The sequence below is a fragment of the Myotis nattereri genome (assembly GCF_964212035.1).
Source record: "Myotis nattereri genome assembly, chromosome: 9".
Taxonomy (NCBI): domain Eukaryota; kingdom Metazoa; phylum Chordata; class Mammalia; order Chiroptera; family Vespertilionidae; genus Myotis; species Myotis nattereri.
Window position 1 is genome coordinate 5,711,511 of NC_138084.1, and position 15,010 is coordinate 5,726,520.

Below are 15,010 nucleotides of genomic sequence, written 5' to 3' on the forward strand. Positions count from 1 at the left end.
TTGTGTTGCCCCTGAGAAAGTCTCTTCCAGGGCATCTCCACAGAGATTTCTCGGGGAGGGGCAGAGTGTTTTCATTCTTTTTGTGTTGTGAGAGCCTATCATTCATTATTTGATTTCATGCTCTTAACTTTTCCAGAGCTGATCTGCTCTTTAGGGTAGAATTGCATAATTTTAGAGTTTGACAGAACCTTTGTGATTTATGTAGCTTATTTCCCATCTAATGTGATCCTCTCTTCCCAAAACTTCTTTGGAAGTTGGCTGTTTAGTCTTGGCCTGAATCCATTTATGGACTTCTAATTCTTAGGAAGTTCTTATGTATGATCAGTTGACATTTAACTCATGGGAATTTCTACCATCAAGCCTGATTCAACCATTTATAGCAACAAATGGCTCAATTTTTTTCACTCCAACACAAGAATGCCCTTCAGCTTGGACAGCTCTCAGCCTCCTTAGTCTCTCCAGGCAAGCTTTCTCTTAGCTTGTTGGTCTATTTTTCTTAATAATTTTGGGGAGTTTTGTACAATAAAGAAAATAACCCTATGTCTTTTATATAAGTTGTAAAATTTCCCTCCCTTTTGTCATTTGTCTTTAGGCTTTGTCTACAGTGGTGTTTTACCATACAGATTTTTTTCTTAATGTAGTGAAATTTATCAGTTTTTAAAAATAGCCTCTGAATTTTATATTCTTAGATATTAAAAAAATAAGGATTTTTGTATTCTTAGGAAGGCTTTACCCACTTTGAGGTTATTTAAAAAATATTTTCTTCATATTTACTTCAGTACTTTAATGGATTTATGTTTAAATCTTTGATCCTTCTGGAATTTCTTTTAGTATAAGATGTGAGGTAAGAGTTCAGATTTATTTTCTTTCCAGCTAGCATCCAGTTACTCCCAACACCACTTATTAAATTATTCATTTTTCTCCCGTTGATTTGAAATGCCATTATATTAAGTTCATGACATCGTTTTGGATTTATTCCCAGGATTTTTCATATATTTTGATGCCAAGCAAACCCTCACATATCTTATATTCTTTTATTGAAATTTTTGCCTAAATATAAAGCTGTACATATGCTTATAGTTAAATGTTCAGCCTGTCAAAACGGTTTGACTCTGTTACTTCTTGCATTATTTCCCTCTTGCTGTGTGTCACCTGCAGGTTAGTAAGCATCTCTTTTATGTCATTATCCAGGCCCCTGATTAAAAGTGACAAAATTGTTGGCCAGTACCCTACCTGATTTAGCTCAGTGGATAGAGCGTCGGCCTGTGGACTGAAGGGTCCTGTGTTCAATTCCAGTCAGGGCACATGCCCAGGTTGCAGGCTTGATCCCCAGTAGGGGCTGTGCAGGAGGCAACCAATCAATGATTCTCTCTCATCACTGATATTTCTATCTTTCTCTCCTTCTTCCTTCCTCTCTGAAATCAATTAAAAAATATCTTTAAAAAATATTGGACAACCCTAACTGGTTTGGCTCAGTGGATAGAGCGTTGGCCTGCAACTGAAGGATCCCGGGTTCGATTCCGGTCAGGGGCATGTATCTCGGTTGCGGCACATCCCCAGTAGTGGGTGTGCAGGAGGCAGCTGATCGATGTTTCTTTCACATCGATGTTTCTAACTCTCTATCCCTCTCCTTTCCTCTCTGTAAAAAAATGAATAAAATATATATTTTTAAAAATGTTGGCCAGTGTAGAGCTGTCCTTTGGACATCAGTAGAGAGCCACTACTCTCTTTTTTCTATGTCAGAGATGCACTATGGTAGGAAGAGCTTAGAATTATAATATCAGTTGCAAGGCTTTATCCCTTCTGTTCCTTCTTTCTCGAACTTTAATATGCATAGGGATAATCTGAGAATCTTGTTAAAATGCAGGTTCTAATTCAATTCAGCAGGTCTGGGGTTGGGCTGAGAGCCTGTATTTCAAATAAGGCCCCAGATCATGCTGGTGCTGCTGGGTATAATATATGACCACATATATTAGGCAGGACCAAGGATAGGGTGAGTTAAGCAAGAGACTCTGGATGCAGTATTTAAGGAGGCACTTATTCTCAGATTTGCACAAGTGTCAGCCTTGCACTTGTACAAACCTGAGAGTGAGTGCTTCCCTCAGGTGCCTCCCAATCCCAGCCTTGATATCATGTGTCTTTTTTATTTTGTTTTATTGATTTCAGAGAGGAAGGGAGAGGGAGATAGAAGTATCAATGATGAGAGAGAATCATTGATCGGCTGCCTCCTGCATGCCTCCTACTGGGGATCAAGCCACAACCTGGGCATGTGCTCTTGGCCAAAATTGAACCTGGGACCTTTCATTTTGCAGGCAGACACTCTATCCACTGAGCCAAACCAGCTAGGGCTCATATATCTTTTTTTCAATTGATAGAATCACCATTGATAAACCTATTAAATAGAACTTCTGAGAGGTACGACCTTCCTATCTTCATTTAAAAAAATCCCTACCCAAGGACATGCTTATTGATTTGAGAGAGAGAGAAACATTGATGTGAGAAAGAAGCATCAAACAGTTGCCTTCCCATATATTCCCAATCATTTGGAGAAGTTCTTCATGAAGTTTACTTTAAGTAAACAAGGAAAGAGGCTTGTTTCCAATGTCTTGCTATTACAGACAATGTTGCAAAGAATAAATTGGTCATATTCATGTATTTTATGTATAATATATGTCTTGTTATCTGTTATACAGCAGTATGATTCCATTTTATAGTCTTACAGTTTATCTTAAACTTTTAATAAATTTAATGCAATGTTATTATTTTTATATCTTAGGTTCTTAGTGGATTTGGAAAGTGTTTTCTCATTGAAGAAATTAATTTCTGTCAGATATAAACCTGGTCTTTCTATAATTCAGAGCTGTTAGTTTAACCAAATCAAATGGAATTCCTGAGCCCGGCTGGCATGGCTCAGTGGTTGAGCGTCGACCTATGAACCAGGAGGTCATGGTTTGATTCCTGGTCAGGGCACATGCCCAGATTGTGGGCTCGATCCCTAGTGTGGGGTGTGCAGGAGGCAGCCAATCAATGATTCTCATTATTGATGTCTCTATCTCTCTCCCTCTTTCTTCCTACCTTAAATCAATAAAAATGTGTTTTTTAAAAATGGAACTCCTGAAAAAAAAGGAGAAGGTTCATGCAAACTGCCATCCAACATTGCTTTTCCCAGTAGAGCAACCCTGAGATGTGTGTTGATGCCAGTGGTGTCTGGGGTTTTCACATTCTGCCCCCTTACATGTTAGCCACCTTCACTGGAAAATCCCAAAGCCATGAGCGGTATTTGTATCTGACATGCCATCACTGAGAAAACAAAATGAATTACAAACTGAAATTTAGTCTACATTGACCCTGGCTGTATGGCTTGACTAGAAATTCTATTATTTACAGGTAGATCAAGTCCATCTGTCTAGTAAAGAGGCTATTTTTTCTGATGCAGCTTTTTACACTGAATTCAGGTTGTTCTGTTAATGAAAATGTCAAAGAAAAAGTGATTTCCCTCCCAAGCAGTATTAGATTATGGTGTTGTCTAGAGCCTTGCAATTGAATTACCTTCCTGTAATCAATCCCGCCTTATCAGTTAACGCTACTTGTAATGGACTGCTGGCTTCCAGAGACTTGATGTGGATTATTTAAAACTCCTTGCTGTCTAGAATAGACATTATCTGTGGCATGTCCACCTTCCCCAGGTGGCACGTTCCTTAGTAGAACACTCGTGAGGCTGGCTGGTGCTGGAAGAGCGTCCTGGAGCAGCTGCTGGGCACAAGGAGCAGTGCCCTGTAAGGGGTCATCTTACAGCTGACCCTTCCCTGTGTACACTCAGCTGGACTGGATCTGGTGGCCTCAGAGTCCTTGCTAGTGCAGTTTTGCTCTTCTCCTTTGTGTGTGCCTCTCAGGTGGTACCGCTAACCCAAGGGAAGAAATGAAGAATAAATTTAATTTGCTATGGGGTTTGCCCTGATTTTATGTGTAATACTCAGCTTGGGAAGCCATTAGCTGTTGAAGACATTTTTAGGGTGAAAAACATTTTAAGAAGGTTGAAAAGCTGTGTGCAATTTATTTAGAATAAGTTGTGTAAGAGAAATACTTTGTCAAAAACTTCAGTATCAAGTTCATTCTTGTGCTTGCTGCGGGGGTCAGAGATCAGAGCGAGCATCTCCTGGGCCATAGAAGGAAGATGGAAGTGAAGTCACATGTCACCCAGGAGGAAATTAGGAAGGAACTGGTGAAGCCAGTCTACTGGGAGATGTGCCTACTGCTGCTGTGTCTTCACCAACAATGGGTGCCACCACTGCATGGATGAGTTCTCCCATGGGAACTTGCCATCCAGGGAGCTGCAGATCTATACCTGGATGGATGCAGCCTTGAAATAACTGATTAGTTCAGTAAAAGAAGTCTACCAGGAAGCTGGAAAAAAGAATATACACTTGAATTTTGCAGTTGTTTTACAGATATTAAAAAACCTGGCTACTGAGTAAAGGAGATTGGCAGTACCCTGTCCAGGAGAAAGGGGACTGACTGACCATGATTCCATGACCCTGCATCACAGAAGTTTCAGTTCAGAGATTACCTGGATATAGTCAAATCACCGCTCTAAATTGGGCAGCACCCACTTCCAGGAGCAGGAGGCCATTTTAAACTTAACTGACTAGTTTTTGGTTTATTTTTCATACAGTTATGTAAAACAGATTTACTCTTTTCCTCCCATTATTGCCATTAAAACTTTAAACAAATTGTAATGGATTTATTTAGGAGTTAATTTTAGAAGTGCTATATGGTATGAAATTAATATTTCAAATCCTCCTATATAATATGAAGTGCTATTAGCATTCTATGTAAAACTATTGTTAAATATACGTGTGCAATAAAAAAACTTACAGTATCAACATAGCAGCAAGATTCAAAAATGTTTTTAATTTTGGGAGGTTTATAATCATAGAACTAGGAGTCAGAAATTCTTGAACTTTGATTCCTATTTGCCTCTTTCTGATAACTGACTATACTTAGTTTTTTCTTGAGTTCTTATCAAAGAATGGGAAGACTAACAATATAATACCAGTTTGCTGAATGACCAGAGCAGCCATGTGAGATTTTGCAGTTTGAATAGGGTAAGTTACAGCAGTGGGAGCCATTTCTATTACAGAGAGAAACTGTATCGTGTGAGGAAGAGAACAGATATATTAGGGCAAGGGAAATAATTCTTGTGTTTGATTTTGTGCAGATAAATATAGAAATCAGGTAACCAGCTTTCAGTGGCTTATGGTTGACTTCAGATATGAACCAATAGAGAGAACGCATGACTTATAGGAAAGGAAAACAAAAATAGTCAAGCAGCTTGCTTTCCTAAATGAATCATGGTGAAACCTGCTCCTGATACCTAGATAAGGCTTGAAAGAAACTGTCATTTGGTCTACTTTTAAACCAGATAGAGTTCTTTAAAACCGTCTTTTAGCAAGTTATGTTTTGCTTTCTCATGGCCTAGAAGTATGTGATGTAATAGTGTAGGAAGACAACTGGATATGAGGAATGGTCATTTTTCTTTATGATCTCACAGGATTTTTAATGTATTTTATGTCATGTGAGAGTGGCACACTTGAAGAAAGATTTAAAAGTAGCTGAGCACAGAGGTAGGACTTTGGTGGATGGAGTGAGGGAGTCAGCAAATCACTTCTCCAAAAACAATAATAAGCTGGACAGAGTTGTCAAAAACAATAATTTCAGCCCTCTGGATATAGAACAAATGCAAACAACAAATCAAGAAGCATTTATCCATAAGAAACTGCTGACCTTCAAGGAAGAACAGTGGGAATTTTTTATGTTCTGGCCTGGGATTACTCACCGCCCCATTAGTGTAGTAGTTCTCTCAGGGTGGGGCAGACCATGAAAATTAGCAATTTGGCTGCTGGAGGAAGCCCACTTGATTTGGAGCAGAAAGTGAAAAGCCCATGCCCATTGGTATTGTCAGTAAGAGTAATGATCTCAGCGGCATCTGAACAAGGCAGTTCTGGTAGCCTAAGTAGCCTTCCCAGTTAGGTTAAGTAACAGACTGGTGCATGAGCTAAAACTTAACAGAGATCCTGGAAATGACACAGACATAGAAAGGCTTGAAAAGCTCTCTGCGCATTCCCAACCGACTAGAACCCTATGCACACATGCAGGTAAGACTGGAGAGGTCTTAAGTTATCCACGTATCCCTCGTTGGCTGGGAAGTTGAATAAATGTGCAGAGATGCAGGAGGGCCCAGCAGAAAGTAAGAGTTGGGTCAGGCCTGAACTTTGTGTTCCATAACCCCTACACAGTTCCACGGGCAGAGGTTGGAAGTCTAACTGCCTCATGATGTGTGATTTGAATCTTTAACCAATTATTGGCTGGTCACTAAACTATGTAGATGCAGGGGCAGTCCTTAGAAGTCAGTTTTAAAAATAACAAGATTTTTTTTTTTTTTTAAAGGGCAACTGAGTAGAGACATCATGGCTGTATACCATGGAGGAGACAGATTCTTCAGATTTAGTCCAGGAACATTATTAACATGGGAAGATGTCCATTTAATCAATGTAAATTATAAAATATCCATTTGGTTAAGAAGCACAAAAGAGCTAGTATATGCTCAAAGGTTGGTGGACCCACATACACACATTTTCCCCCCAGACTTTTTAGCAATAATTCTCTCTAGAGGTTTCTTTTCACTTTATATTTTCAGAATAAATTAGATATTTTTTCTGCGGTGTACCAGTAATACTTTGTAAACACACACACACAGAGACACTTTTTAAAAAGTTACTCATAGCGCATTTCATAGCAGCTCTGGCTGGGTAGCTCAGTTGTAGCGTTGTCCCATACACCAAAAGGTTGGGAGTTTAATTCCTGGTCAGGGCACATACCTAGGTTGGAGGTTCAATCTCTGGTCAGGGCAAGTACAGGAGGCAACCAATTGATGTTTCTCTCTCACATCGATGTTTCTCTTTCACAAAATCAATAAAAAACACATCCTCAGGTGAGGGTTAAAAAAAAAGAAGTTACTCATAGCATAACACTGTGATTTGGAATTGTGAAGTTTACTGAATCAGGTACTCAGTCTATAACAGGGGTGGGCAAACTTTTTGACTCGAGGGCCACAATGGGTTCTTAAACTGGACCAGAGGGCCGGAACAAAAGCATAGATGGAGTGTTTGTGTGAACTAATATAAATTCAAAGTAAACATCATTACATAAAAGGGTACGGTCTTTCTTTTTTTTAGTTTTATTCATTTCAAACGGGCCGGATCCGGCCCGCGGGCCGTAGTTTGCCCACGGCTGGTCTATAAGCAGCACTTTTACCTCCATTCCACTTCCTGTGTTCCTCTTCTATTGATTTTTTTAAACATGTCTATTTAGTTCCTTATAAAAATACTAGAGGCCTGGTGCATGAAATTTGTGCACGGGTGCAGTCCCTAGGCCTGGCGGCGATCTAAGTGTGAGCGTCTGGTGTGAAAGGGCAGGTCTCAGCTGACCTCGAGGCCCTGGGCGACACCTGGGCCCTTGGGCTCCCATGTGTCCCCCTCTGCCTGAGTCATTGGGCCCTCACCCTACTCCCTCAGCACCTGGAGCCAGGCTGTGGCCCCACCCCCTGCCACTGCTGCAGGTCGCTGTCTGCAGGACGATCAGGCCCCCGCCCAGCTCCCTCGCTCACTGCCAACACCATGTCGCTGAAGCCCACCATGTTTTGCATCACCCCCAGGTGGTCAGTGTATGTCATAGCAAGCAGTCGAACTCCAGGTTGAACTCCCAGTTGAGAGGACAATTTGCATATTAGGCTTTTATTATATAGGATTTGGGAGCAAAACTTATCTTATTCATATTCAGTTCTCCCCATCCTATTTTTCTGTTCCTATTATGCATTGCACATTTGTAAATATTTACACTTTATTAGTCATATAAATAGTAATTATTTCATACGAAGGTTGGAATTTAGTACTGTAATCTGTGGTACAGTTTACTCAATCCACATTCTTTCTTTCTCCTCCCCCGAAAATAACCATTGTGGCTATCAAAACAAAACCCAAAACAAATAAGAGCTCTATTTCCCATGTCCTCCTGTTACTAAATATAGAACAGACTGAGTTGTGGTGACTCCTAGGCGAGAAAAAGATTCAATTTTCTAGGATCAGAATTCCAGTTTCTAGCTTCTTTAATTTGGGACCTGGGCTATTTTGTTTTATGTTGTTTCCTTTTCATTAAAATAGAAAAACAGACCAAAGCCTTTTCTGCCTTTGACTTTATTACATGTGGCACATGGACTGCTTGACTTAATAAATTTCTAAGGACAATGAAGACTTTACCATTGAAATGTTAATATCCATTACTTTAAAACATTCACTTATAAATCTTTTGTTTATAGCACTATGCTTTAAAGATAAGATATTATTTCTTAAAAACCTTAAAAGTACATTTAATTGTAAATTATTCCTAGTTGAATTAGAGGAAGTTCCCAGTAAAGAAGGTAGATTGAAGTGGTTGCTCAAATCCTCCCACAGATAAAAATTAGAAAATCTGGAAAAATATAACTACTAAAAGCATTCAGAAACAGATAGATGCCAGAGGAAAGTTGACTCCTAAAAATTGTAATTGGAAGGAGCGAAACTTGAAAGATTATGGCTTTTTTTGTTAAAGAGTTTCCTCCAGACTCCATGGTGGCTTTAGTGGAATGAAATAACAATGAAAAACTGCAGCCTTATGGGTAAGAGGTGATAAAGAAGAGAGGTCAGGGATAGAAGAACGGCTGGAAATTTAAGATGGAAATCCTGGAAGCAAGAAAATACTGCAGAAATGGTGAGGCCAGCATCTGAGTAAAAACTCTGCCCAAGTCCAGCCAGTGTGGCTCAGTGGTTGAGCATCAACCTATGAACCAGGAGGTCACAGTTCAATTCCTGGTCAGGGCACATGCCCAGGTTGTAGGCTCTATCCTCAGTAAGGGGTGTGCAGGAGGCAGCCAATCAATGATTCTCTCTCATCATTTATGTTTCTATCCCTCTCTTCCTCTCCTTTCCAAAAGGTGGCAGGTTTTAAACTCAAGTTGAAATAGGAATGGTGTAGTGTGGGTAATAGTAATAAAATGATCCTTTAATTACATTGGACAATGGATGAATTCCCACTTGAAATCTCAGCTAGATAAGAAAGAAGAGATCCAATTTGCTTTATTTTCTTCCCAAAGAAAAAAATCCTTATTTGGACATAAAAATAAATAAGTTAGGAAGTGAGCATTCAGAGCATCAATTCACTGTTGACTTCCTATAAATGATAGCTTTCCCCAAGTCAAGTTGGATTCTAGGAAGAATATGGTGAGTGTCTATGAGAGGCAAACACTTTATTTTAGGACCCCCATCAGATGAACATTCATCCATATAGTGGGTTGAATAGTGGCCCCCTGAAAAGATGTGTCTAAGTTCTAACCCTCATACCTGTGAATGTGACCTTATTTGGAAATAGGGTCTTTGCAGATATATAATTAAGGATCTTAAGGATCTCAAGATGAGGTCATCCTGAATTTAGGGTAGACCCTAAATCCAGTGACTGATGTCCTTATAAGAGAAAGTAGAGGGAGTTTTGAGACACACAGAGACACAAGAGGAAAGGTTATGGGAAGACAGGCAGAGATTGGAGTGATTGATATGTCTATAAGCCAAGGAATGCCAGGGACTACCAGCCACCGAGTGTAAGAGGCAAGGAAGGATTCTCCTCTAGAGGCTTCAGGTAGAATGCAGCCCTGCTGACACCTTCATTTTGGACTTCCAGTCAATAGAACTATGAGAGAATAAAACTCCTGTTGTTGTAAGTCACCAAGTTGGTGGTAATTAACAAATGACAGCCCTCAGAAGTTAATACAGTCAGAGATGAAAATAAGACATATTTGAAGTTGTCGGAGGGAAAGTTGTTATGTAAACTCACAAAAATATATTTTGTAAGACTTGTGCATCTATTGTGTGAAGCCATGTAAGGAATCTTAAAATTTTATAGGTAATCAATTGAGGGGAGGGCAAATATACTATTTTATATAGATACTAGAGGCCCAATGCATGAAATTTGTGCAAGGGACTTGGCCCTCGAAGCCCCGGCTGCCTCACGGCCCTGCCCACTGGTCGTTCCGGAAGGTTGTTCCGCCATCCAGTCTAATTAGCATATTAGCTCTTTTATTATATAAGATAATCCCAAAAAGCAAAATAAAATGACCCTTTTTATTTGGAGCCTTTGGAAAAGTTGAAGAGGGAGACACAGAAATACAGAGTGTGTGTGTCTGTATTAGGCAAATGTATAAGCATATCCATTAAATTTGCCATTAGAGAATAACTTAAAAACCATACTAAAAATGATATAAGTTAGTTTTCTTTCAAATTAATACAAAAAATGATGGTGTTTCTTCCTTTGAAAATAGTTATTGGTAAAGTCTGACCTGAAGTTCTTCTTATCCCAGTATTTCAAGCCCATGTAACATTTATAATTACTTTGAGATAAGGCTCATTTTATTTTATTTTTTATTCTATTGTCTCTAACATTTCTAATCTACAGCTAAATTACTTTTCAGATCATAGTTCTAAATTTTGTACTTCATACATTGCAGTCCCAGGAAATGAACTTGAAAAATGTTCATTCTTATTCTGGTCTCCTTTTTAAGGTAGAAGGTCTTTGAATAGCTAGCTGTATGGAGCATATTCTTATTTGAAGCCTTGTGGTTTCAAACAATAACATGACGTTTGTTCCTCTCTCTGAAGTTCCTTATCAAGAATGCCCAGGGATTATCCTGTACCCTGATAGCAGCTGTGTGTGTTTTTTTCTGGAAGCAAATGTGGGTCCTGTCTGGAGGAGTGGGATGGATAGGGAGGTCAGAGAAAGATGGAATTATCTCTAGAAAAAAAGAAGCCAGTGGTTATACCATACTTAAAAATGTATAATTTAAAGGTAAAATGACAAGCTGTTTCAGCCCCCAACATGTCCCACTTTTTAAAATGTTGTCTATAGAAAGACATCTTGAATCCAAATTACCCAATTTTCTTGTTTGTGTAAACATTCTAAAATCTGCCAGAGGCTGGATGTTGCGAGGTGGGAATAAAGGAAAGTGAAGGCAAATAAGAAAGGGAAGGGAGCCAGACAGCAGTTCAGTGTTTCCATCCTGAACCTCCAGTTTTTGTGAAGCGCCAAGATCTGGACGGCTGTGATGCCTCCACAATTGGACATGAGATCAGAGATCTTTGGTTCTAGCCTCTTGCTGTGACTGTGCGTTTTTTGAACTTTGCAGAGTAAAGATTTCTTCCTTGTGTTATTCAGTTTATCATTCTAGTCTCATTATGGAGGAGATAATGGATCAACTCCTCATCTATGTGATTATAAAAATCGTACAAGGAGCCCTAGCTGGGTTGGTCAGTTGGTTGGAGCATCATCCCCTACACTAAAAAGGTTTTGGGTTCAATGCCCAGTCGGGGTGCATTGGGGAGGCAGCTGATAGATGTTTCTCTCCCCCTCCTCCTCTCTCTAAAATCAATAAAAACATATCCTCGGGTAAGGATTAAGAAAAACAGTACAATGACCCGGGGATAATGATATGGTAGGGCATAATTGAAACTCTGGGTAATTGTACGCTATGGCTCATTTTCCTTGTATATCATTCTAGTGACACCAGAGGTACTTAAATTAAAATATATACATATTTGTTGACTTAACCCATCCAGGTCCCCAGTCACCTCTCTTCCCTACATTCTCAGATAAAAATTTCTCTCTTCCCTGGGGAATGCTGAGAACCACAGTGGTCTTTGATAAGACCATTTGATCCTGACATCTTAATAAGCAGCCAAATGCTAGAAAACATGAGTTGTTAGACTCACGCTGGTCAGCATGGCCACAGAGCTCCCTCTCGGGACCACACTGCTCTTTTTTGCCAGCTTGAATCTTGTTCTCTGTCCTCACCTTCATCTGCAACTGCTCACATTTCCGAGGGGGAAGGGATACTTCAAAGCTTTTGTTTATTACTACTCCACTGAAGCATCTCCTATTGTGGTCCCCAGTATTCTCCATTTTGCCAAGTCAATGATCTATTTTCTGACCTTGGCTACTTCTCAGGAGCATTTGACACATCTTAGCATTTTCTTCTCTAGGTTCTTGGGGCACATTCTTCCCCTGCTTCACTGGAAGCTTCTCAGTCTCTCGCTGGCCCTTTCTCTGCTGCCAGCATTGACACGCCTGGGGTTCCGGTCTTAGCTTTTTTTTTAAATTGGAACTTTCCTGTGAAGACCTCAGCGATCTCCATTGCTTTAAACATCTTTATACTGTGTCCCTGGCCTAATCTTTCCCTAGATCTCAGGACTCATAGCTAGCTGCCTACTTTAATTTTCCCAGTTGGATATTTAAGCTGTCTCAAACTTAATAATGACCTGACTTTCTGCCCTAATCACCAAAAAACTTCCCCGTTTCCCTCCTTTCAGTAAACAATAAATACCACCATCCATCCACTCAGTTGCTCAAGCCAAAAACTCAGAAACCTCTCTGAGCTTTCTTTTTCCCCATACCCTCATTCAGTTTATCAGCAAGTTCTATCAGTTCTACCAGAATGTTCCTGAATTCCACCCTTCTGTTCATCTCCACTGCTACTGCCCCAGATCAAACCTCCTTTCTTCTCACCTGACCCCAGCAACAGCCTCCGACAGGTCCTCCTGTTTCCACCCTCTCCTTTCCATGGCCCATTATTCACACAGCAGTAGAGTGAGCTTGCACAAATCATTTTATATCATTCACTTGTTTATAATTCTTCACTGGCCTCCCATCAAAACCAGCCTCCATTTGCCTTTCTAACCTCGCATCTTACTGCTCTCCCCATTCACTGGGCAGACACACTCACCTTCTTTGTTTCCTTCACACATGCCAACCTCATCTTATGTTTCATCCTCATGCTCTTTACAGGTTCCCCTCTATGTACTTCCCAAGACAATTTGTAGTTTATTTTTGCTTGGTTTTGAATTTGATACAGTATCGTACTCTTTGTAGTCTTCTGCAACTTTGTTTTCACTAAGTATTGTGTTTTGAGATTAATGCATGTTGAATTTTCACTGCAGGATGATAGCACTTGAGTGTATGAATATACCCCAGTTTATCGCCCACTCTTCTAACAGTGCACATTTGGGTTCTGATGCGCATAACACAAGTAATACCTAGTTTACTGAGAGCTTACTGTGGGACAGGTACTATTCTCAGTGCTTTTATACATATGAATCCTCACAACAACCCTCTGGGTTGATATGACAATCCTCATTTTACAGATGAGGAAATAGTGGCATGGGAAGATGATGTCACTTACCCGCAGTCATATAGCTCATGCAGACTATGGACACTTTTGTATATGTCTCCTGGTTCACAGGGCAAGCATTCTCCAAAAGCGAAATCGCTGAATCCTGGATTTCACACATGGCCTCACAAGATGATGCCTGACAGTTTCCTAAGTGCCTAATGTCCAGCTGATACTCCCACTAGCAGCATATGAGTTCCCATTACGCCACATCTTCACCCACACTTAGTTTTGCCAATTTTGTGGGTGTAAAATGATATTTTGATTTCAATTTGCCATTCCCTGATTCCTAATGAGGTTGAGCATATTTTTTTTTGAGCATATTTTTGTATACTAGTATTTATTAGCCATTAGTGGCTAGACGTTTCTGGAAACATGAAACATCTGTTTATATCTTTTTTTTTATGTTTTTATTTTTATTTTTAGAAATATATTTTATTGATTTTTTACAGAGAGAAAGGGAGAGAGACAGAGAGTTAGAAACATCGATGAGAGAGAAACATCGATCAGCTGCCTCCTGCACATCTCCTACTGGGGATGTGCCCGCAACCCAGGTACATGCCCTTGACCGGAATCGAACCTGGGACCTCTCAGTCCACAGGCCGATGCTCTATCCACTGAGCCAAACCGGTTTCGGCTGTTTATATCTTTTTACCCACTTTTCTATTGGTTTGCCAGTCTTTTTCTTATTGAATTATAGGAATTTTTTATATACTAGATCCTTTATCAGTATTATGAGTTTCAAATATCTTTTCCAAGTTCATGATTTGTGTTCTAATCCTGTGGTGTCTCCATATGAAGAGAAATTCCCAGTCTATATATATAAAAGGATAATATGCTAAGTGTCCAACCGTCTGACCAGTTGCTGTGATGCACACTGACTACCAGGGGGCAGACACTCAATGCAAAAGCTGCTGTTACACGCACAGAGAAATGGCACCGCGGACCTGTCGCCCACAAAGCAACATTCAACTTCCCCCAAGTGTGACATAGGCCCCGCCATCACCCCAGAGCCAACAGCCCACCAAATCGCAGCTGACACTGCTGAGACCCCAAGGCGCAAAATACAGCCCACAGCCCAGCCTAGCCTGGAAACAGTCGCTGTGGGCACTGGGTAATGATGTCACGTAGCAGTGCCGACTTCCTCTCCCTAGCCCTGACTAGCCTCCTTGCAGTTTCTTCAGCCCAGGAACACAGCTTGTTTTATAGCCAGGTGCAAACATTTCACACTTTAACCAAATGTCTGTGAAGCGTTTTCCTGTGCCTCCTCTCATTTGATCCTCACAGAAGTCCTGGAGTAGGTAGATAGGAGACTCGGTAGAATCCTATTTTCTTTTCATTAGCCGGAAAACCGAGATTTATAAAGTTTAGGAACTTGACCAACTGAAAAGAAGTAAGAAACGGTGGACCTTGAAAATGATTTCAGGTTTCTCACTGTGCAGAACATAGTCAAACACTACTGCAGTTAAATATTTTACCCTTTGTTCTCCCTGCGTGATCTACAATAATAATCTGCTTCTTGTTGATATTTACTGCTGTGTTGCTGACAATTACCTGAAAGAGAAGTTGGGGTGCTTCACTGAGCTGGAAAAGTTTAGTTACATCAGAAAGCAGGTCTAATTAAGCAAGTTTATTTTATATATATATATATATATATATATATATAAAGCTAAGTTGACTCGCACATGCACGATACATATAAAGCTC

The 15,010-nt window shown here is 40.1% G+C and overlaps 1 protein-coding gene across 2 annotated transcripts in view; it reads left to right on the plus strand.

Annotated features, from left to right (window-relative positions):
- Positions 1-15,010, plus strand: part of PACS1 (phosphofurin acidic cluster sorting protein 1) — a 97,221-nt gene that overhangs the window by 44,167 nt on the left and 38,044 nt on the right. The window lies entirely within an intron of this gene.